This window comes from Bombus affinis, chromosome 6, assembly GCF_024516045.1.
Source record: "Bombus affinis isolate iyBomAffi1 chromosome 6, iyBomAffi1.2, whole genome shotgun sequence".
Taxonomy (NCBI): domain Eukaryota; kingdom Metazoa; phylum Arthropoda; class Insecta; order Hymenoptera; family Apidae; genus Bombus; species Bombus affinis.
This window is the reverse complement of record NC_066349.1, coordinates 12,252,473-12,276,495: the sequence shown is the minus strand read 5'-3', so window position 1 is coordinate 12,276,495 and position 24,023 is coordinate 12,252,473. Positions and strand designations below refer to the sequence as shown.

Below are 24,023 nucleotides of genomic sequence, written 5' to 3'. Positions count from 1 at the left end.
CTTGTAGTTTCTATCGAGGTCGAGGTTAAATGATTGAAGAACGAATGAATTTGTTGAATGAACGGATGAATTTGTAATAGAAAAATATATTGAAATAATTAAATTAATATAAATATAAGTATAACGTATAAGTATAAGTTTATGCTGATTCAGATCCTTACTCTCTTAGTGTTACTGTACAATGGAATGATAGGAAGCACGTTCATATATTTATAACAAAAGGACCAAAAAAGTTAAACTTATAGCTTTGGCTAGAGGCTACAGGGAACACAAATAGAAATCTGTTTATTATTTTCTTTGTTGCTAGACCTTGCAACCCAAAACATAATGTATATTCAAGGGTACAATAATATGCACCTTTCCTTATTTGGAATATTTCTGCGTAATAGCAGTCACCAGGTCACGGATATACATAAATAAAGATGTAGAGTTTTTCTCGAAGTAGTTACTTCAACAGCTTTAAATAGCCGGTTTTACTCGTGCTCGTGGGATCTTCAGTCAAGTATAATGAGATATGCTAAACCAAATTAATTAAGTGGCACTAAAGATATTATCTGTTGCAGCATCAATTCAGTTAAGTGTACCATGTATTCAGTAGTGATTAACAATACCTTTTCCGTGTTTATCACGTGTTCGTTCGTTGTAACATTTTGACTTTATTCCTAGCAACTGTTCGTTATAACTTTCGTTTCTTGTACCACTATTCGTTGCAACATACCCTACCGTATTTCTTTTTTCTTTTTCAGGGGAATCTATTATTTTCTGATTGCATAAGGTGCACTTAAGGTTCCTCGTCTACGGTGTCTCTTACCTTCTGACTTTTTCTACCATGAGAAATATATTCAGCGTTCGATTCTTTTTTCTTTTACCATCCAGCCATCTCAGCGTTCCACCGTCGCTATATACCGCCAATATTACAGTCTCGATTATCACAGTAAATGAGTGATAAAGGATAAAAACAGAACGTCGACAAAGTACAAAAACGTATTGTAGTATCTTGTACTGCTATGTTTATTATAGTTTATTTATGATAAATGGATTAAACAGATGCCGATTAAACAGGAAACGAGGGTTATTTAACACGAACTAATCACAACAACGTATTATAATTAAGACAACTAGATAATTAATTAGCAACGTCACCACGGATTCGGCTTTCTCTCAACAACGCTAGCAACACTATCTCGACAACGCAATTCCCACTCTCTGGCTTCTCAGCTCATACTGCTGTTAATTCGTTTATCGTCCCTTAGCAACCCCTTGTCTTTTGTCTTAGCCTCGTATCTTTTGTCTTAACCCCACCACGCACATGCTCAGCAACCGCTTGTTTATAATTCGCACGACACCCTCCAGGCCCCTCGTCCACGATACTAAGTACAGGCAAAAACTAGTGGAAATATAAAATTAAATATACATATATAATAAAAGCGCAACTGAACTGCTATCTCCATAGAATTATAATAAGTATGTACGCAGCCAGTAGGGAATTACCACTTACGTACTTGTACTTTGGATTTCTCAGTGTTCGCGCCAAGCCTCAGCGCGCTTTTTCGTTTTCAACCACCTAAAATTGAACGAGCGGGGGAACGGAAAACATCAACAAGAAAAGGAGAACGAGAAAAGGGTGGATGATCAAACGACAACTCACCTCGGTTAGAGCAAAAGCCCGACCTGTTCGACGTCCCAACCTCGAATGGACACCGGTGAGTCGGCAGAGGGTCGAAGAAGATCTGCAGAAAGTAATATTAATAGCTCGATATAAAGGGGATAATCCACGCGGCTCTTCTTCGGCTCGCGCTATTTGTAACGATCAATACGGCAGGGCTGTCCGATCGCTCGTTTTTCAAGCAATGGCACGGGGCATTTTTCGCTCACCTAATAATCCGGGGGTGGCCCGTGAAAAACTGGCCGGATACCCTCCTTGATTCATTTAAAAGGATATTCATATTGCGCGGATCGAACGACCCACCATTTTTCATCCAACCGGCCTCATCTTTTTTTTTTTCTCGTTGGCATCACTGGAAAGGTATAGTTCAGGAAATGCGTCAACACGTGCGTGTACAGCCCCTTTTTCAATTTTCTTTCCTCTTCTTTGCATGGCCATATACTCTTTGACGCGACCAAGAGGGTAAGAGAGGATAAATTTTTTTCTACAAAGAATAATTCTACTATGGGGTAGAATCCTTGGGGAGTCACTGGGATAAGATATATCGTAGCTCGTTATGGTGTTCGAACCGCAGAAAGATTTCATTATGTGTGTTGTATGAAACTGTTTAAAATTTTATTACATCGCAATAATATGCATAGTACACTATATTTACATCGTAATAACGTGAAACGTATGGATTATGTAGGTTGTCTGGGTTTAATCGATCCACGAAAATATCCCCTGCGCTGTACGTTATTGGAAAAAGCGTTTCGGATAGAACTCACTTTGTTTCTAGGTGGGACATCTTGCGATGCTCGCAGATCTTATCTCTCAGGTGGGCGTTCTTTTGAGATTTCATAGCTTTCTTTTTAATGGATCTACACTTCTTTCTATAAATCATTCGATGCATTTTTTAATTTGCAAAAACCATTAAAGTACTTGGATCGAAAAATTATTAGTACAGAAGATATTTTAACTTTAATCTCTATGCGTTTATGTTTATCTTCTCCTTGTCTTTTATATGCTCAGTTTGATGAAATTAACATTGAAGTACCTTTTAAACTAAACATTTTCAGATACGACTATAATACCTTTTCGTGGAGAATTAACAACTGCATCGAGTGGTGTACAAAAAAATATAAGAGTTCCACTCGGAAGAAGACAAAGATCACCTTAAGATCTCGAAAACGCCTGCACCTGACCTAAACTGAAACAAATCTGACGGTCACCATAAGACGTTCCCCTTGAAACAGGACAAGTTTTATTTGATACCTTTGTTCGAATAATCTATAGTTTAGGAGATACTTGCATGGATCGATTAAAATAACGCACCCTGTATATAATAATATGTTATATTAGATCAATATTCTCCATAAATAAATATATAATATCGTAAAAAGAAAAATCTGAATTTCGAAGTAATTTGAGGGAAAGGGATAAATGCTTTTAGATAAATAACTTGCTAAATAAAAATGCAAAGTATCGCGCAGTAAAATAACTCGTCAGATATAGAATTCTTAGTCGTCATATTATTGCGGTTATTGTAATATTACTGTTTTACATCTCAAAGTGGAGTGGCGCAATTACGATGAACGAGGCAAGTTTGAAGATCGGCGAAGAATCATCGGTTAAATAAACGAATAGCCAATCAGACTTTGTTCGTTTCTTTTTCGCGATGACGCCGATTCACGTCGATTTCAGACAGCCACGAAACGCGGAGATGTCAAACCAGAGAAAAGATAGCATCTAAAGTGCGCGATATATGAACTTTGCGTGCTGGTACAATATGCCTTTCTACTTTTATATCGAAGGATGTTGCATCTCGTTTATCTGATCGACGGAAGGTTAAGTATAATTACACGCAACTAATTGCTTATCTCTCACGATCGATCGTCGAACCCTTCTCAATGATGGAATTTATTTCTAGTTATTATAAAAGAGAGATTATATAACGCATCTTAATACGCGAAAATTCGAAAGTTTATTCTTTCGATCCAAGGTGATAAAATTGTCTACGTTCGCTACTTTTGTAGGAAAATAAAAGAATATTCTAATAGATCTCTAATTTCTGTTCGGTAACGTCTCGATGTTTTTTAAATAAATATTTTAATTCCTCATTTTAGGAAATTGTTATAAATGTTTCTGCTATTACATCGTGGAAGAACTGTGTTTAATTAAAGTATGTCTCTCGGGAGCCAGACTGACCTAGTCCACTTTTCACGCAGTTATCGGTTTCACGCTATCCAGGCACATAATTAACATTGAACAGCTGAAAAAAGAAATCTTATTTTCATAAATTTGCTTATCGCAAACGGACGGTACGAATAACCACAAATTCCAAGATAAATTAAAAAAACGAAATAATATTTGTAATTGTCGTTTTTCTACGCGTTTAAGCTGGACTTGATCTACATGGCCTCCGTGCGATTCAAATCGTGAAGTTATAAAGATTGATTTTATGAAACTATTTAATTTTCATTCGACCATAAGTCAGAACACACATCATTTTCGATAATACATCGCTATATCAGCAACCTGTGTGTACTAAAACGATATCGTAGAACCGTATTTTTAATTATCGTTAAGTCAACACCGACGAAAACGTGCTACGGACATTTATTCGAAGTTGTCATAGAATTCTCGCGCGAATCATCTTTTCCAGTGTTTTATATCAACGTCGAACGATTCATAGAGAAAAATGTGGCGTTACGTTTGCTCGATATCGGACCACCTGTCGTATCATCGTTCGTTGCTTGATAATATTTTTTTAATAGCACTGCAACGAGAAAAGAAAGTTGCGAGATCGCGATAACACAACCGGGCGAGAGCAATATAACAGTCGGCAGCGATCGTAAAACGAAGTGGCGCGTAAACGACGCCAAGCGCCGGCATATTGCCACGTGGATAATTCGTTTTGCAACGTCTTAAAGGCTACGCCCGCGCCTCCACGCGTTCTTTTTATGCCACCGCTGCCGTTGGCAGAAAATTCTCTCCGGTTAGACGATTAAATCAAAAGAATCCGTGAGACTCTTAAATTGCCGTTTCTAGAAGACCATTACTTTTTTTTCTTCTCGGCGAGCTTGTTGCTTCTACCTTTTCCCCTTTCTTTTCCCTCCGAATATCTGTCACGAGATGGAAAATCACATTTTCATGTAAATCGTCTTACTTGTTTTCATCGTGTCTTCGAATAGAAAATTAAATTATAAATGCAGGCCAGCGAAATTTGTACCGGAGAATTTCGTTCCGCGTGTCTTGCTTAAGCAAGAATTTCTTGCTAGTTATGAGTCGCTTAAATCGTATTGTCCGCGTGCCATTTTTATCATCACTCTTATTTATTCACAATTATTCGTAAAAATGAAGCTTGAAAATAAGAAATTAGCTATTGCTGACTGAGAGTACCACGTTCAATCAATCATACTATATTGTTATATCGAACAAGAGCAGGCAATTTCGTATTATCAATTCTTTCGATAATAATAATATACATATAATATAATATAATATTGACGAAGATCTCTCGTAAAATACACGTTCCTAAATATAAAGAAATGACGTAGAATATTTGAGCGTTAATTCACGCTGATCACGTTTGAACGCATAACGTCAATATTAGTAGGTGAAATAATTTTTCCGTAAAAATCGTGTCGGATAGAAATGTTACATCGGGCTGGCATAATAATTCGAAATTTCAATAAATAGGGCGTAAAATGTCGATGAATAAACCGCGGACCGTATTCGCCGGTATAACGATCGCAGGTGAAGTATTCCACCTACACGAAAATGCAATTAAACCGTCGTATTTCAAAATTAAACGCGTCTAGTCCCTCTAGATTAATGCGAGTCGCAGCGAGATGAAGTTCATTCTCGCGAGCGCTCAAATACGCCGCGAATATTATGCGAATTCCACGACGCGCGTATTTTACATCGGCGAATCGATGTGCATTAACGATCAAATTACTAGGAGCATTTTTTAAATTTCCTACGTTTCGCGAAATCAAGCTTTTCAGTGGCATATCTGCGCACGGTATCTGATATTTCGTATTTAGAATGTATTTCCGCGGTGAAATCGTATCCAACGATGAATCGCAGATAAAACAGCTTTTTATTATCGAAGCGATTCGGATTCCCGCTGTATTTTATACGTTTTACGCGCGGTCGAAAGTTTTACTCTTGATACTGATTTTATTGTATGTGAAATAATCGATTGTTATCGATATCGCGTGCGCGCTTCTTTCGCGTCAAAAAAATAAGACGATTGATTCGTCGTGTAACATGAAAGGTTTTTCTATTTTTATTATTAAACGAACGAAAGAAGCGGAATGAAATTTTTCGTATCGGGATTTTTGGAAAAAGGTACTAAGAGTAAAATATTAATAATTTTTCGCGATAAAGTTAATATTGAAAATAATACTTGACCGTGGCAGTAGTTTTATGTATAGCGATCGACTCGTCGAATTAAAAATATGTGAAACTGTATAAAAAAAAAATCTAAAGTAAGTGGAGCTCCGGAAATAGTCTTGAAATCGAGTCGATATTAATAGCCCGAATAAAATGAAAGAACCTTTTATAATCGGGATGTAACTGGTAGAAAATTCTGTTCATAGGTTCTGCAATGAACGTAAAATGTTACGAAAAAGTTAACGAATCGTTTCTTTTCGAGCGTTGGATGAAAGATCGTTTTTCTTCTGCTATGACAACGGATACCCAATGGTACGTTAATTACGCAAAAATTTTTGACGCAAGAAGACACTGCCATACTTCATTATCTATTCGCTTAATCTTCCCCCGATTCATTTTCTACGTTAGAAATTTTCTACGGATTTTCTTGAGAAATTTTTTAAAGAACGGAAACGCGACTAAAAGATGTAGATTTCAAAGCGATAAACTTCGCAGTGATAAACAGGCAAAATTTATTAAACGCATCTTCTAATGTTTTACAACCTCGTTCCTGAAACTCGTAGATCGTATCGTGCGAATATGATAAAACATTGTAAAGGCTGTCCGAGAACGAGTGAGAAAGCCTTCGAGAACTTATCTAGGAAGCCATTTTAAGTGAAAAATATTACACGAACGTACATTCTATTCTCACTATCTATGCAGTTATAATAGCGTAAAGTTCCACTGTTCTCGTATAGCGAGGTTGCAAGTTTATTTCGATGCGATGTTTGTATTTAAGCTCGGGGGACACATATTCACCATTTATCATAAAACTGAATCGGATATAAATATCTCTGGCCCTTTTACATTCTTTTCATATTCATTGTATTAAATTTGTAAATTTACTACGATGGCAGCTTGAAATTCGAAACTGTTATATTACAATAGGAAGATCTACGTGACATTTACAAGCTGCGGATCCTTTTAAAAATAACATCCGATGAAATAAACATTGCTTTCGCATCTTCGAACATCATTCTCTCATCGATTACGCTTAATCGTTACTTTTGCCATGTATTAATATCAATTTCAAATTTATCGACCTATGACGTTATTTATAAATGTTTATGGGACGTGGTAGCAGCAACGAATGGTATTATTTAATGTGACGCGGTAAATTGAAAAAAATACGAGGTAAGAGCAAGAGATTAAAAAACAATAAAGACGAAAACATGGGGATATAAAGGAGACAAGGGAGGAGCACTCTTATAGGTTTATTTTTTCTCATGCCGGAACTCCCATTAACGTCGATCGTCAAACGATGCTGGAGTAATTCGTCCGGCCTTTAATCGCCCTTCGGATGGTTTATTTTATGAACGCACGTCGTTCTAAGTAAAAGTAGACATTGACGCGTGCACGGTTTAGGAAAAGCAATTTTTTTTTAACTTTCCATGATGTTACCTTTTTCCAATGGTTGAATATTATTAAACTTTTGTATTCGTCTATCGATACGATTTATTATTAATTTTTATTATAAAAAAAAAAGAAATGTCATCTTCGTCTCCTACTCTAATTAAAAATTTTGATTAACACGAGTACCATCTAGCTCCTATTATATATGGGAAATTTTTATTAAAATCAGTCTGTGACGCGCTTCAGAAATGTTCATTAAACTCGATTCACAAGCGATCTAGAAAATTTAAAATAATACCTTCGTTTCGTAACGCGCAATACGAATTTTCAATCAACTTTATGAATGTTCTCTTAATATAGTTGTTTTAAGAGGAAAAAAAAAAAAGAACCGTTGGCTTCTGTGACCTACAAACAACCTAGGCCGCGAAGACGAGAGCCGACTACTTTTGATCTCTCTACCGGCATTGAATAATAAACGTTTGGCCGCGGAACGGGTCAAGGGGAATGTATTCCCCTCGGAAGGTGTATTTTTATAGAGAACCACTTGAAGAGCGACAAACGGGCGTGCCAGGGACGTACGATATTTATTTATAACCCTTGTCGCATGAATTTCACGATATGCAGACGAAAGCACCCCAGGGAGCGGGACGTGTTTCCATCCAGACTACCGGCCACTGGGTCGATAAATAGGAACCCGCAAAACCATTCACCCAATCCACTGAATCTTCTTTCTCTTCTTTGTTATTACGGTCGTCGAGTGATCGGTCGACTTTAGTCCTCGCATGCGAAATTCTTTATCGGACGTCCGGGATTTTTGCCAAACTACGATCAAAATCCAAGAAACTGGATATTTTGACTTTTCCATGCTTGCAGTATCTATATGCGATGGAAGTCTCGTAGATGGAACTTTACTGCGAACAAAGAACGCGGATAAGTGTATTTTCTTTGATTGATAGTTTACAGTTGCTTTAATCATTCTAATATATTATTCGCGATCCAGTTGAAATTACAGATCGTATTTTACGATATCGAATTTGTTTTAAAAGTCGTAGTAGTTGTTACGTTTGATCGAAGTTCTTCGAGCTACGTTTTGCAGAAATCGAACTGTGATATAGCAGGAGAATTGTTTGCAACGAAATTCTTGTTACGTCCGTATTTATGTAATTTTCGTCCCAAAATTGCCAATTGTTAGTTTACTTGGCGAAAGAGCTAAAAAAAATAGTATAGGAAATTAATCGAAGATTCTCATTGGTATTTTCCATCTTTAAACACGTTCTATAAATTTACAACAATTTTTATAATTCCCAAGCTATCCATCTGCACTACACGTCAAATAAAGCAATATTCTACAGCAAGAGTAAATAACCATGAATCCGTAAACATTCGTTTGTCGCAATTTGAAATGGAGTATTAAGAAAGATAAAAAATCCCATGATTAATTTATTCCAATTTCGCCTCGAACACGAAGTGTTGCGTTCAAATCCATATGTAATATCTGCGTATTTGACGCAGCCTCGCGATTTAAATCGAATTCGAATCGCAGCTGGGATAAAGAGAAAAGAATTTAATATCGAAGCGCACGATGATACTGTATCGTGTTTAACAGCGGTGGCCAGTGTTTCGTGGCAATGCAACGCAGCGAAATAATCTCCCGTTGCTGCTTTAGATCACTTTGCAGGGGCCATCGTGGTGTAGCTAGGTAGCTCGTTTATGTTGCGCATCGCCTCGGGGTGTGCGGTATCCGACCGAAAATCGAGGAACGTTTTAGGATCGTCGGAGAATACAAGCCGATAGATAGGCCTTTATCCGAGGTTGTGCATCGAATTCTCTCGTTCTGTGCCCGCGTCGTTCTCCGCATCGGTGATCAGTATGCCTGCCATTCTTGTGGCGCGCGTTTTATACGCAGGGGCAGAAATATGTTCTTCTCTCCTTCTTGGCATTCACGTGTCGACGCTCCGTTTCTGATTATTCGATTAAGGCCGTTTACACGGCCGTTCGAAGGATTGGGAGTGGTCGATTTTTTATGCGAAGGTAGTCGAATTTTTCTTCGCCTGATATACAGGGTGAATCAGTAAGAATGACCACCTGAAATAACTCGTTGTCCATTGACTTTACCAAGCAACGCTTGAAATAAAGCTCATCGTATTCGAGAAACGTGAGCATCGGTTGAATATAGTTTGATTTTCTCGTTTCTTATATTCTTTGAGATGTTCAGGTGAACTTGTGTTTTTTAAATGGCGCCTTATTCTTTTTTACGACGTTAGTCGATCCAGCTGGATATTCTTTACACAAAGATCCTATTAACCCGTTAATACCGAGAAACCACTAGTTTGGAACATATTTTAACTTCAATTTGATCTTCTCAACCTAATCAAATCTGACGTACGAAAGACAAGGAAAATCGCGAAGCGGTTCTCTTGTGTTTTTGCCTTTCATACGCTGAACTTGACAAATTTTTCTGCAGAGAATGTCCAAGAGTACGTGCACGCGCTGGGTCGACTAATGTTATAGAAAATATACGACGCTGTTTAAAAAATGTCAAGGTCACCTCAATATCTCGAAAGATACAAGGTATTAAAAGATCCAACTGCACTCACCCGATCAATCGTCCCTCGAATGCGATAAATTTTATTTCATACTTTTTGATAAATTAAAAAAAAAATTAGGCAACGAGTTATTTTAATCCGTCATTCTTATCGATTTACAGTACGTAAAGATAATCGACGATACTGAATATATCAATGACCAACTCCGGTTTTTGTCGATTTCTCAATTTCGTTACGCAAATACAGAATTGATGTTCAATTTTCACAAAACAAATGACACTACCACGAATCCATTTGTTACAAGGAGATGATATAAATAATAGTATATTCCAAGGTAAATTTCAAAAATGATGTTTGCAACATAGCTGCTTCTTTCTGCTTCTCAATTTACGTGTCTTCTGAATGGGTCACACTTTTCGTCAATCGATAAATATTTCATTAACGAATTTGTAAGAATCGAGACAGTGGAATTTCTCCCTGTGTGTAGTCGACCATATTGGCTATATATTTTTATTTCATATTTCAGGAATAATTGTTTTTTTTTTTATTAACCGAGTTAATAAAAAAATATGAAAGAGCGTCAAATAACACTTTTATAAGAGAATATTTTTATAAAGTACACAGCGGCATGCAAGAGTTTCCAGTTAGATAGATTTCCCGCTCCACGTTTCATGAAATATCCAACAGAATTCTAACGAATATTTCGTACAAAGGTACAGCAACTAATAGAAAACGATACGATAAATAAATTTTCCTATACGATTATACAATTTTAATAAAAATTCTTTAAAATACCACCATCCGATTCTAAAAAGAAAAATCTATCCGGAAGCTAGCACAGAGCCGTAAAGAACACGCATTATTTCCACGCTAGAATAAGATAATCGTAAGCCATTGAAGACGTCACATTTTTAACAGATCTTCCATTAAAATGCCCCATCTGAGTACACGCGTTTTCTCACATATCGAAAGAATTACAGAAATCTACGCCCTTTCACGACCAAGCTCCTCTTTCTCGAATTTCCTTTTTCGTAAAAAACCTCATTTAAAACACGCTAGCCGACGCGTAAGAGGAATCCAGCGAACCTTTCAAGCAAGAAGAAGCTTTGTTTCCCTTGGAAAGCTGGCGCTTTAGGAATCTACGTGGCAAAAATTGCAGAGTAAATTTGCGGAAAACGCGAAGTTCGCGACAGAATGGCGGGATAGAAAGGAGCGGAGCAGTGGCGCGACGCGTCTTTGTTCCTTCTCGCTATTTTTGACCGAGCTTCGAGACGAGCTCGTATCCCCTTCCGGTTCACGGGGCCATAGGAGTCAGCGATCGAGCACGTGCTCTCTTCCCATGAATGAGCGTCATGGTGTGCCACGGCGACGCGTTACATTCTTGATGCCTCGATTCTCTGTGCACGGGACGCCTGAATGGCTGGTGAATGAAACGAAAAAGCTACACCTCCGCGTTTATACACGGCCGTACACGCGCAAACGCGAAACGGCGATGTAGAAATCGCTTCTCGCTGTTGTCGAAAGCGACAGAGGCGATGCTCGGTTCGCGATCACCATTTGGATGTTCTGCTACGTTGATCTGATATTTGCCTAAATGAATTTGATGACAACACGGGCCGTGCATCGTACAACGAACGCCGACAAGTTTTCCCTGATTTTGTTCTTTTTTATCTTTTTCGTTTCTCTGCAATCTACCGGTCGCAGAGGCGCTCCGGGACTTTTCAAAACTCTGTTTTTAATTGCGTTTGCATGTAGAGACTGCGCGTTTTATCATGGATGTGGAAGCGTATGCGGTTGTTCAGTCGTGTTTGGACACCAAGTTTTGGCGTTCAATGTGCTCGTTTGAAACTTTTTGTTAAAGTTTGCCATTGTTTGGAGAATTAAGAACGTTTGATGAGAATCTTTTGTTGGATGAAAGAAATGTTTCAAATTATTTCAGTTTTTTGATAGACAAAATACGATGTAGCGATTAAATAGCAGATATGCATTTCTTGGAGCTTTCGTATATTTTACGTCATACGAATCGATCGATTATCGTTAAGTTACTACCGAATTTAATGCCGACGTATCCGTTGTAAGTGATTTTACATAAATAAAGAATGTTAAATTACACCGATGTAATTGTGCTGATTATTCCGGCCATAGCGTCTGTTCTTACGTTATTAACGTGATCTTTAAACGAACATGCACACGGCTTTTCGTGTGTGTCTACTTTGGTTCATTTCAGTTACAGCGAGTTTAACAACTTTAGAAACAGGAGAAGACGTCCCAGCAAAGTCCGCATTTTGATATACAGAATTATTGGAGCCCAGTAAGAACTTGATACACAACGTACGGAACACGTTATTGAAGTTTAAACGTGGTTTGAACGCTATTCAGATTCAAAGCATACAGTGTATTATTCGTAGGTCAATCAACATCGCAATTCTCTATTAATTATCGTTGCATCGGTTTAATTAAACGTGAATTTTGCGTTCTCGCATGACACGTTACATTCGCACGTAAAATATTTTTACGTTAATTGGAATGCCAAGTTCAAAAAAAAAAAGATAATACAAATTTAAGCGATACAATCTTCTCTATTTTCATAGAATCATGTAAATTATTACCTTTTGCGACTTATTTTAAGAGTCATTTATTTTGTATTTATTTTTTAATTTGTTATTTGAAAGGTATGCGCGAAACAGTTAATTAGTAGGTAAATAATATTAGAAAATAACCGTGAAGATGTAATGTAAGTTTGTACCGCAAACGGTCGGAGACTTACTATAATTTGTGTAGGCAAAAATACCGCCACGTCTAATCACAATTTTGCTAATTGATTTAATCAAGTTAATGCGAACGTTAACGCATTCTATGAGTAACGCAGGAAACGTGTCAGCGGATCGTTTTAATACGGATATATCCACCAACATGACTTCGTTGTTTCTAGAGATGCGCGACACCTACACACTTCCGGTTCTCATTGCGGGTAGAACACCCACTGACTAACTTAAATGGACAAAAATTCCATCGACAATGTTCACCGACATAAAGCTTTCATATGTATAGAAACAAATACCATACAATAATATATATAAAATAAATACAAACATCAAATACATATATATTGATCTCGTTGACAGTGCAATGATTAGTAATGAAACACGATCGCCGTGATTATATTGCTAGAATTTCAAACCGATAGATGTTAGACAAAATTTTGTAAAAAAAACTTGATTATGTTTAGTATATACATCGATAATTGACTATTCGATCATTTTTTTTCTGTCCGTAAAATATACGTACATTCGCATAACAATATTTTCAGAAAATTGCGAAATATGTAAAGCGTGATAAACTTCATCGGAAGATAAAATATGTGCAAATACGTTTCTAGCCAGTCTATACGTATTTACTTGCACCGAATATCTAGTAGCTTCTACGTGCTGTATTTTCACAGTTGTTTCAAACTTGATCAGTAGAATCATTAGACCACGAATTTCCACGTAAATTCATAGAAAATATTGTCTAGAAAATTGTTTCTTCCTCGATATAATTGTAGAAGCTATTACACATTGAATATTTTATATATATTCCCACGTTGCAAGCTTTCTGTTCGTCTCCGTGTTTTCCGATTCCCTACGAACGCGTCAAAATACGCGGTCTAACCATCGTGATAATCGAATCTTGTAACAATACCTGCTGACGAAATTTGTAAATGTTTCTCATAACGCGCTGAATACATTCGTAAATGGTTTATTCTGCCAGAATGTTGGAATACTTTCTGTGAGACACTTTGACTATAAAGCAAGTATAATACCGCCACTAGTGTTACGCTCTCGGTGAGATCTGGACAGGCATAAAATAGCGGCTTGCTTTCGGTCGTATGGAGATAGTAGAAACTGGCAGAAGAGGGATCAGCGTGAAAATACGCGACGCGTTTTAAAAGCGTTTCGCGTAACAACGGCTTTCACGGTGATGGTGAATCAGCGATAAATCATCGTGTCGGTGATGTGTATCCGTGTCGCGGCCGATCGTGAGAAAAATGATGACAGTGGGCTGGCGGAACGAAACGAAGCGAAGCCGCGGACTCTGCGGAGGTGTATCGTTCGGTCCGTTCGCAATCTCGCAAGGGCCGTAGATCGATAAGCAAATAGAAGGTGTATCCGCGGCGCGCACGGAAAGTAGCCACGGTCATAAATAACGATTAACGTGGCAGCAGGCGACCGAGGAACGGCGAAATTGGTCCTTCCAACGACACGGAAAGCGAAACTCGATGTGTCTTCGTTTGCCGGTAGATTGGTGGCCGTCTGCCGAAGATGCCGAGTTGTTTGTCTTTTAACGCCGCACGGCAACATTATTCCACGCCTTGTTTCGTAAGTCAAACGAGTTTGTTACCTTCCGGTCGAACTTTGTGCTCTGCACGGACCACTTTCCATAGAAATGCACCGTTACTCGCGTTATTTCTCTGTCGCGTGTTAACCAATTAAGGAACGCGCGAGTGTTGCGTAGACGACGATGTATCGTTAAAATTTATACATATGGATATTGATATTAAAATAGGTCATGATTTGCAAACACGAGGCAAAGATACGAGGAGAGTTTTAAACGAAGCTGCGATTTAAACGATGAGAATAATTTAGCTGTAAATGGAAACGATCGTTCGCAAAGTGGTAACGAAAGGTATTCGCATATTGATTAATTAGATTCGAGTATGTCCTCTGTCACTTGGTGGTACTTTCATACGTATAACTATAGAAAATACATGTGGCTATAGAACCCGATGAAGAAACATTTCAGTGGGAAACGAGGTTGTGTGAAAATATTATTCGAGGCCGCTTCGACGATATCTTCGACGATTTATTAAATTCACAGTAGTTGCAATTATTATGTAAAAAAGAAAAACTGATTTGATTTTGACTTGTATAGAAACATGGAAATGTACGGAGCTTTAACAAGTAATTCCGGTGTTCCACATAGTCACGATGTAGGTGCTTTCGCGTAATTCCTTTCGCACGATAACAATGAAAATGGATCGAAGCAGAACGTTAAACATATGCGTAGGGGAGGACGTATTTCACGTGTAATTACAGAATTTCTCCCGGAAGGGTGGAAAAAGCTTCCAGCCAATATTCTCTAAATGAATATGTACGACCACTTCCCTGCATCTCCCTCTCTCCCTCTCTCTCTCTCCTCCGAATTCTTTTCCAGTCTTGTCTTCTCTCTCTTTTTTTCTCGCTTTATGACTCGGTAATAGAAAAGAACAGCGGAACGAACGACAAGATCAGGGTATGCAGAAAGCGGATAAATAATTCGACAAGAACAGATATAAAAAGGAAACGACAGAAAATAGACGAAGGAAGATCGATTTAGCCGGGTGCTTTAATTAAAAGGGATACGTTAGACCTTGTAACCACCGCTACGGTATGTACTCTTATTAAGATAAAACAAGCAATTACCGGGAGACAGAGGTCAATCTCTTGCTGCTCCCCTTTCTTCCCTTTCCACGTTTTCCACCTTCTTCTTTCCGCGATTTCTACAAACTCCTCGAATACTTTCGTTACGATTCGCGAACAAAGGATGAATCTCGATTCCATTAACAAAAGGAAATTGAAAATTTTTATGACGGCGCGGAGTGCTGCGTAGCTTCGGGCCACATTGTCGTCGTTCTTTCAATCAACTCGCTGCCAGCGGGAACTTCTAATTGGGTTGAAATAATATTTTCCTTGATAAAACATTCAATGGGGCTAACGATAGTATTTAAACACTTATCATAGAAAACTTCTATTTGTATATCGTATGCAAGTGTTGTACGAAACATTTGGGAATTTCATTATCGCTGTGACGAGCTACAAGTGTTATGATTATTGTTGCCAATTCTCAACTAAGTGGCTATCAGTCAGGTTGCAACTTTGAACGAGATTAAAGGTGAAGGTAAATGAAAGATGCCGAGTAGTAGTATGTTTAGGTTATTCATTTGTACTCTTTAGTACACACAAAGAGACAGAATAACGTTATGTTTAGTTAATACGGTTTAGTGTGGCACGAGTATGACGTCCTGATGAAGATTGTGTTAAAACTCTGTTCATACTGAGAAGAAGCCTCAAGAAGCTTCGCCTGGTCCTCTATCCTTCTCACCATGGGTTTTATGGGATGGAAATCTATTATTTCAAATATTATGGTCGTGTACTCTAGTAGGCGCATATCCTTTGGTATTGCTGATTGACCAGCAAGTATCAGATGTTTACTTTAGACCTTAGGCACTTAGGGTGTTTATTAGCCTCTTAATGTGGTCCGCATCGTAAGGTTTACAACTTGGAACGTGGAAAATTCAGACTTATTGATGTGTTGTTCGAGTCATAAACAGACGGCCACTTCAAATCCCGAACAATTCTATTGACCAAATTTCAATCTGAAAATGTGTACGTACTGTATATATATTGACGTGTGAAAGTCTATCATATACGAAATCGCGTATGCTATTCGACGTATTGTATAAAACATTTTGAAACTCCATAGACATCGTAACGAGACACGATTGCTATCATTGTATTGGTGAAACTTCAAACCAATCTGAAAATGCGTATACCGTACGTATTAAACGCACAGTGACGTGTGAAAATATATCATACGAGATTGCGTATGTATTGTACGCGTTATATAGAACATTTTGAAATTTCATAGGCATCGTAATGAGACACGACTGCCTCGCGATTACATCGGTCACGTTTCAAACCAATCTAAAAACGTGTGTATTGTACGTATTGTATGAATATATTATATTGAGACTTGTTAACATGTATTATATGTATGTTATGTATATTACCGTACGTATTGCACAAAACATTTTCAAACTTCGTAAGCACAGTAACGAGGCACGGCTATATCGATGATATATGGGTCGAATTTCAAATTAATTTGAAAACCTCTGTATCGTACGTATTATGTAAAAGGTATTTATATTATCCGGCACAGTTTATCCGGCCACTACCAACGTTTTAAATAATCTGTCTTCAAACATAGATCGTTTAAAAACAGTAAATATTATATTCACGATGAAATTTGACGAATTACAAGGCAAAGCTACCTAGCTCGACTCGAATAACTTTCATCTTCCTCCTATTATTCTCGACTTATCGCTACGTAAGTTCAAGAAGAGGCACAGCAGAGAACCAACCATAGATCCGTTTAATTCGAAGCAGTGTCGCGGATTTCGCGCTCCGACCGCAATATCTTCGATCGCAACCTTCTCACGATATTGCCAGTAATTAATAAACGTATAATACGAATCTACGAATCGTATTGTATGAATCAGCGCGAACCTTTAGGTAGGAAACATAAATCTCGTACATTCGTCCGAATTACGCGTATGGACGCGGTCAGACAACGCGAGCGAGAACGATTAATAACCATGGAAAATGGAATCTTTCATTTTAAAATTTTAAACCTCAGTCGGCTATAAAATGGCTGGCCTCTGACTATCTGCAAGGACACGCGGGTCGAACGAATCTCGAGAAAAGTTGCTGCGCCCGATTCCAGCACTCTCTGACCGTCGCGTCGTTTCGTCTCTTCCTCGGACACCTCGCTCGATCTTTCGCTTCATAAATCGTCGGTTCAACCGAGCGTGAAGCCATAATTCGTGGCAGCGAGAGTCACTGCCGGTGGAGGAGCAAGAGGCAAGAAGCTAGAAGGTAGAGTAGGTGGCGTCGGCGTCGAGGCGTCCGTCTCGTCCTCCGCGTCCGTGTCCTTTTACCCACGCGACTAAACCGTGGAAGGAAGAACTCGATCCGCCGGAAACTAACAGCGTCGTTGCGCGCATACTTATGCATCCCTGCTGGCCTGTTCCTGTCCCATTGTATTTTTCAACGCGTGTGAAACGATCGGTTCTACGTCCAATGAATTTTCTAACGCTCCGTCACGACGAAGTTTGCGTGGCTTAGTACGATGCTCTATTAATAGTACCCATCTCATATAGTAAATAGGATTCTATGTAATCGTACGATACGTACTTTTACGTTCGAAGTAGCTACGTTATCGATTCGAAATTTGCAATCATGACACGTTACAGAGAGCTAAATAATTGAAAAAGTTTAGTGAATTTACTTAACGGTGGTTAGATTGTTTATCGTCGTTACGCTCTGCCTCGAGATCGATCGATATGTATCAATAACGCGATATTGAAGAAATTAGGAAGTTTGTAATGTCGGTTTGAGTACGGATCGCTTTCAGTGTCTAAGTTATTTACGGTAAAGAATGCCTGTGTGTAGAATGTGTGAGATCATTCTCTGTTCACTGGTGCGAATCTCTGAGGAGCTTAAATTATACGTCGAGATTTTATTACTTTCGGTGAAATATTAATCTAATATTTCAGGCGATAGCGTCATTTTTACAGACAAGAAAAATAAGCGTGGGAATGATGGAAGGTAATAGTTACTGCGATATATGAATTCAAATATGAATTTAAAGATCAAAGTTTTTCTACCTTACATTTTCTTTTGCTATATGATTTTATAATTACTAGCGTCGCGAAATTACCATGTTACGAAAATTTCAAAAATTTCGCGACTTTTCCGATAATGGGGGAACTAAAACACCATTGCGAAGACGATATGCAGAACGAACTGTGCGGCTCGCGATCAAAATCTGCTGCCTCCTACATTTTCCGTTATGCGAAATTCACACATTTTGCTTCGAACTGAATGCGAAACCAACGACATGTCGTAGGAGTCGGTTTTTAAATTTCCGGATTTTCTAGTTTGTAGAAAAACCAAAGGCACCGTTGTAAAGAAAATACGCCACGCACACAGCGGCGTTCATCGTCAAAGTCTACTTCTACCTGCTTCTTCCACCGTACGAAATTCAAAAACGTTTCGCTTCGAAGTAAATTGGAGACGAATGAAACTGTACGAACGGAAACGCCGATTTACACTTTTCAATGAATCCTAACGACCGTGACAGAAATCTCGCAAAGTGATCGGAACACTTTATTGCACAACAACGTTATCGACCTACCGCCACGTGGGATTTTTGCGGATGTCAATGCGACAATCCGTGCCAACACCCATATTGCACCCACGTATCTGCAACAATGTGAACTTACGCGTACACCGTGTTCCAGAGAGAGAGAGAGAGAGAGAGAGAGAGAGAGAGAGAGAAAAAGAAAAAAGAAAAACGGAACGTTTCGCAAAACGAGGTATAAATAAACGTGAAAGAATAGATTGGATTTATCTGTTGCGGGGGCGCGCGACGCGCTGGCTGTAACGGGCGTTTGTAGGATTTTTGAGCGATGTAATCGTTTGTTAAAGGTGATTGTGGAAACCGCGAAACGTGGCGAGCAAAATTCTTCTGGAAATTTTCGGCGAGCCATTTTATCTAGAATTTACGAACTCGTCATTCGTTACATAGGTTCGTTAGCCGGGGCGAATAAACGAGATTGCGTTCCTTTTAGCGAAAGCGAGATTTTGTTTTTCAGATAGGCAATATTTATTTTCCTTTTTGACTAGTGGATCGGAGAACGTTGAAACGAACGCAAATATTTATTTAATTTCGCAAATGAGATCTAAGAAATGCTCGAATATTTCTAAAGATCTCTAGAATGACATTCAAGAAACGAAAATATTATTTCGCTAGGATGTTTTTGAAAGAATCCTTTGTCCGATGTTAATACCATCATAATTACATTCAACGACGATTCCCGTTATATAAATGACAAGATACCAATTTCCCTTGAAATGAAAATTTTCAGCTATGTACACGTACGGTATACATAGATTAGATATACATATACGTGCTTGCGTTATATTTTTTCATTACATTTTATGAAATTACTTTCCCCCTTTCCTTTCCGCATTCGTACCTTGTTTCCCTCTTTCCTACCTTCGTAACACACAATGCTCGCGAATATCGCATAATCTTATACATTCTTGTTACAAGGTTTATCTTCGCCTAAATGAATTCTCTTTCATTCTCGTAATGTGCCAGGCGAAACGTTACTTTCCACAGGTAAATGCCCTATACTTTTTACATTATATATTTTACCTACGCACTGTACATCATCACTTTCTAAAATGAACCGTATAAACGAAAGCAAATAAAATTAACCACTGCTACGAAACTAAGAATATTCAAGAATTTTCCAAATGGCCCGATTATTCGTCCCTGTTGTATCACGTTCTAATACAACTTGGAAAATACCCTGTATGCAGTATGGTGCGTAGAACGGAAGGGTGGCACGGGCCTAGCAACCGGTATTATACGCGTTTCTCGGCGATGAATCACAAACCGCCTGCCTATTCCTTGACCGTTCTTATCCCGTGTACTCCACGTTGAACTTACGTACGATGTATACGGTTGCACCTTCATCTACTCGGTCTGCGGCGAACGTAGGTTGGCGCGCGCCGATTCCGCGCCCGGGAAACTGTTGACCGGCGCCCATTGAGCGCCCATTGATGCGGCTCCACGGTGGCCAGCCTTTCTTTCGCCGCTTCGTGTTTACCGTGCACGCGCTCGATCTGCATTCTGCGAGGTCCGCGCGCAGGTGACGGAACCCTGGGCCACGCGTACGTACGCCTTTTCCCGCGTCGAACGCCGATTCCTTCTGTCTTTTAACGCGTGGCCGGATACGTATTTTACGCGCTGTCGCCTCATCCAGGGGTTCTCAGAAGCGTGCCACGTATCGAGCGAACGAGACCTGGTTACTAATGAAACCGGATTGTTTTAGGAAATTTTAGAGAATCGAATGGTAGTTTTGTTCGGTTTGATTGCCGTCATTGTTGCTGACTCTGTTCACTGGTGAATAGCTGATTGCGTATTATTAGCGTAGCGTAGCGTTGTATACAGTGTAATACGCGGTGGTTGTAAAAAGTATAATTCGCGGCTATTTTATTGTTCTATTGTTTAGAAGATTTCTTTTCTTTTCCCTAATGTTAACGGTTGGTTGGTTTTGGAATATCCAGAGTTTTAGCATTCTGGTAGATGCAACGCGATAGGATACGATACGTGTTAAAATTTGACAATCGTACAGTTAGTTGCGTAACCATCGTAATTATTACGGAATCTATACACGTTTTACCAATTAAGTCCAAGTATATTAAATTACGTATCGTTTCGAACTAATCTCGTGGAAAATGAAACGTACATTCTGATACGAAGAATGCTTGGAAAATAACGATTAGGAAATAAGGACACGTGCAAATACTTTTCGCAGCTGCCATATGTGTGTTTACGCGTGTGTGATAAGCGTGGGCATGTAAAAGTGTACAATGGTGCGCATAAATGCAAAAATATATATAATATCAAAAGTAAAGTACCCACATGTTCTTATTGGAATTTAAATTAATAAAGGGATATTAAATCAAGCAATTTTTGATACTAATTTAATTTTGCAAATTTGCCCAACTTCCTTCTCTTCCAAAGGCAGTACGTACGTATTTTAATAAAATTCAAAATACCAACTAAATTTCTGGAATGAAAATTAGCAACTAATAATTGTTCCTAAACTCGTCCTCTCGTTGTAAAATACTTCATTGCTTTGAGAGCTATTGAATATCGAACACCGACCTAATATCAGATAACAAACTATTAACGTATATGTATATACACTTCGATACTCCCATGATAATTATATCAATAACTAATTATTAACAAATTGTTACCAACTATTAATGTACTTTCGTTACTAAATTACAAATTGTGTAATTAAATTAAACAGATAATCGAATGTCAATTTTCCTCGATGATCTTTCCTTTGGTGATTTTGCAGTACTGTATCATGAAATTCATTCATAGTTAATATCGTATAATTTTCATTATAATTTTACGAATAATCTTATACTTTATCTAACACTTTTGCATTCGAAGTAAAACTCCATTTATTTGAACTTATTTTCGGAATAAATTGTATATACAGTTGTATATTAATTCGTCTTTAAATAATAACTAGATTCTATCGCCAGAAATTTATTCAATCGGCCATTAAGATTTCATTGCAATAATCTATAAGCGGCTTTGGCTAAGTGAAATAGCGTTGTAATACTCGTAGAAATCTTTTACGTTCAACAGAGCGAAATAAATTAATGGAATACAGATAATACGAGGGAAAGAAAGTAACGAACAAAGGACACGTGTACCAAGATAATAGAAGATTAGCATGTTGGACGTATAAATTTGGACTTTGAGTCAGAAGAAGCGTATTAAGGAACCGTTGTTCTCGTCGAATGACCGACGAGTAAATCAAGATAGGGGATTACATTCGGCTGTAAAGCATAAATAATATCGAAACAATAAAAATGACGTTGTAGTAATAAAAACGACGGGCAGAAGAAAAGCGTCGTAACCATGGTGGATTTGCATTTAAAAAGGGGCGCAACTCCTACCGAAATATATGGCCGTGGACCGTGTAGCTAGAAATAAAGCCGGCCGAAAGAAAAGGATACGGGAAGGAAGGAAGGAAGGAAGAGGAAAGCAAAGCCGTATCAAAGGAAACGAAACGCAAGTGTATAAGACAAGTGTATTATAATCTGTAACAAGAGAAACGGAAGATGTAAAGGCAAGTTGCGATAAACATGTCGGCGAAGAGAAAGGTAAAATATCAGAAGAGTGTAGATTAAATAGAAAAGTTGAATTAAATTGCGCAAACTTCTTCAAATTAAATTAATATCAGATACGGAATTTATTTTAGCGATCTTTTTACATTTTATTATCCGTTTATCGGTTTTGCTTTTGGACAAATCGCAGTCTCTTACCTTTAATTCAAAACCAATTGATGTGAATAGAATCTCAAAATAGTGAGAAAATATTTAAATTCGGAATTGATTTAGTAATTGAAAGATAGTAATCAAAAGAGATTTATACGTTTAAGTAAGGAAATATTTATTTATATTGATTCATGTTTATAAGGATATCTATATAACGAAACTTTGTTTCGACGGTTAGGACGACTCCTAAAATATCTTGTTTCAAGAGAAACACGTATACTACTACATTTAATAACTAACGAACAATGTTCCACTAACAAATGGTAGAAAAGGAAACCATATATAGAGAAGGCTATCGTATTCGTAGCCTTTTTCTCTGCCAAACAAAAGCCGCAATACTAAAGAAAACTTCACTCTGTAACATATCTATACATACACCGGTGTCGCTAAGTAATTCTATTTCAGAAATGTTCAGAACGTAAGAGGTTAACACACAGCGACCTAACTCCGACAATTCGTTACTCCACAGTTTACCGTGTTTCGCGAGCAACAAACGCAATACTCCAGACGTGACACGCGGCGAGAAGATGAAGCTTTGGAGAGCAGACCAGACAACGGCGCAAGTACAGTTATAATAGCTGGCAGTAATTTGAAAGGGGATGAATCAGAGATGAAGAGAAGGAAGGGAGAGATGAACGCATTGTTGAATACCACAGCAAGGCAAAACTGGCGAAACAGGTAGGTGGTGTTATACGGCTGCCTACTTAGTCGCGGCTACTCTTCAACTAGCAGCTACTCCTGCGAGTTACTCTCTGCCTTGCGAAACCTCGAATACCGTCCGTTGACCACCGACCACCGACCGCCAACCACCGACCTTTGCCCCAGCCGTTTGTTCCGTGTTCGTCGAGAAAATATCGCCCCTGTTCCGCCCACGAAACTGAGAAACGTTTAATCAAATTCCGGGACTACGCGATCGCTTACTTGCTGCCTTTCGCTTTCCTTCGTCCTAGCACTTCTTTCTTCGCGAATCGATGTTCGCCTTCCTGGCGAATTCTTCTTCTTTTTTCTTTTACATTTAGTTGCATTCGTTCTCAATTTTATTGCGATTTTTGGGGATTTTATCAGCTAAGAAAGTTCATTTCATCGACATAAGGATGAACGAACTAAAGGAAAAATACGATGTAGGAATGGAAAAAGTATTTTGGCGATAAACGCTTCTGATAAGAAACAGAAAAACGCATGCACATTCGTAGCAGTAAATACGTACGAAAGTGCAACATCGATCTGCGAGCGGCGTTAGTGTGCGTGGCTGATTACATATGGACAGATGGAGACTATATGCAGCGTTCTCTTTCTATTTCC

General features: G+C 38.4%; 1 protein-coding gene and 1 long non-coding RNA gene across 4 annotated transcripts in view; both read right to left on the bottom strand.

The window, feature by feature from the left end:
* LOC126917646 (protein rhomboid) overlaps window positions 1-24,023 on the bottom strand; it is a 488,728-nt gene that overhangs the window by 258,631 nt on the left and 206,074 nt on the right. The window contains exon 1 of one of the 3 annotated variants that reach the window (XM_050724757.1): window positions 1,649-2,052. The exons of the other annotated variants lie outside the window; for them this stretch is intronic. The gene's annotated coding sequence lies outside the window, so the exon portion shown is untranslated. Of the gene's footprint in view, window positions 1-1,648; window positions 2,053-24,023 lie in introns of those variants that run through there. 3 annotated transcript variants of the gene reach the window in all.
* LOC126917650 (uncharacterized) lies at window positions 67-1,642 on the bottom strand. The gene is made up of 2 exons (XR_007711020.1): window positions 1,503-1,642; window positions 67-1,387 (listed from the first exon to the last, which is right to left on the bottom strand). It is a non-coding gene; the product is annotated as an uncharacterized LOC126917650 (long non-coding RNA).